Here is a 1,579-nt window from a genome sequence, read left to right on the forward strand (position 1 = left end):
CCCCAAAAAATGAAATCTAAATTAGCTAGAATGCTACTAGGATGAACTTTAGAATGCTACTAGGATGAACTTCAGAATAAGAAGAATCACCAAGGTGAGAGAAAACCATTAATTATCACAAAGCACTGATCACCAAAATGCAACATATATATACATATGTATATATATAATCACAAATATATTATCTCAACATGAGTAAAATTTTTTTTTTTATGGAACGCTTCACGAATTTGCGTGTCATCCTTGCGCAGGGGCCATGCTAATCTTCTCTGTATCGTTCCAATTTTAGTATATGTGCTGCCGAAGCGAGCAAATCATGAGTAAAATTTTATGGAAGAGAAAAATGCTTTGATATCCAGAGCTGACACTTGAATCACCTTATAATCTCCAGAACCAGTGAACAAAACTAGTGGCCCAAACCATTGTTTCTCACCCTTCCAATGACTACAACTCCCTTTGGGCCTTGTTTCTTCTTGTGGCACCCCGTTCTATCAGTTGGTATTCTAACCTTGTCACAAGACTAGAGGCAAAAATCACCCATTTATTTGATTTTAACCTGTGTTCCCCTTGTAACATCCTGGTGGGCCCCTAGGAGTTATTTGATCCCTTGTTGAGTAATGCTGGTCTACAAAGTTCTATCATCTACTCAATCTACTTAACAATTGTGGAATATACATATACATATACATATATATACATATATCTATATATATATCTATATATATATATATACTCGTTTACATGTATTACACTGCACTCACCAAGCAAGGGATGTAGGGGGGAATGAAGCGACAGGCTAGAAGTATCATAAGAGGTGGGGACTGGGCAGTGGCTTTCAGGGAACTGTTCTAACTATCCATTAAAAACATAAATGCTATTTACACTATTATAAGCATATAACCTGAATTATCATAATAATTTTAATTGGCTAACGTTCCCCACATTTAATTTTCTCAAAACTATGTTCCAGCGGAGCCGCCGCGGGCCCTCGCGGCCGCTGTACTCAGGCACGCCTGCGCATGCGCCCTGAGCCTCGTCTCCGCCGGGCTCGGCTGCCACCACCCCCCCCCCCCCCCCACTCTGCTGCAGGCTCCTGGGCTGGCCGCCGTTCGGGTTGTTCTGCTGGGGTCCGTCACCTCCTCCTAAGGATGCATCCCGACTTATCTCCACACTTGCACAACTGAAGAGTGCAACATCTTGATACACTTGCTTGAGGAATGTCACAAAAATCACGGCTCTCTGAAATGTTTTGATCATTGCAATGATCTTGATTGAGAGATGAGAAAAATGCTTGAAGAAAGAGTGCACGGAAAAGAGGATCAAGAGCAGGGAGCATGGTAATGCGATGCGAAAGAGACTGTTTAATTCCCCAGAGGATTCTGAAAAATAAATTGTATTTTCACTGGATGCCTTGACTGAGAGAAGACCTAAAGCCTCTTGGTTGACAGCTGAAAGAAGCCTCTCATTTGGTCTCTAGAACCCTTTGCCGATCCGTAGACACAAGACATGGAAAGATCCGGAAAAGCCTGGATTCTGACAGTGTTGGCAGAGTCTTAAGTTCTCACCAGCAAACTTGACT

General features: G+C 42.1%; 1 non-coding gene across 1 annotated transcript; it reads right to left on the reverse strand.

Annotated features, from left to right (window-relative positions):
- Window positions 1–206: 206 nt before the first annotated feature.
- LOC130017479 (U6 spliceosomal RNA) lies at window positions 207–313 on the reverse strand. Its single transcript, XR_008791416.1, has one exon. It is a non-coding gene; the product is annotated as a U6 spliceosomal RNA (small nuclear RNA).
- Between the last annotated feature and the right edge of the window lie 1,266 nt (window positions 314–1,579).

Source organism: Sorex fumeus, unplaced genomic scaffold (assembly GCF_029834395.1).
Source record: "Sorex fumeus unplaced genomic scaffold, SorFum_2.1 ptg000197l, whole genome shotgun sequence".
Classification (NCBI taxonomy): Eukaryota; Metazoa; Chordata; class Mammalia; order Eulipotyphla; family Soricidae; genus Sorex; species Sorex fumeus.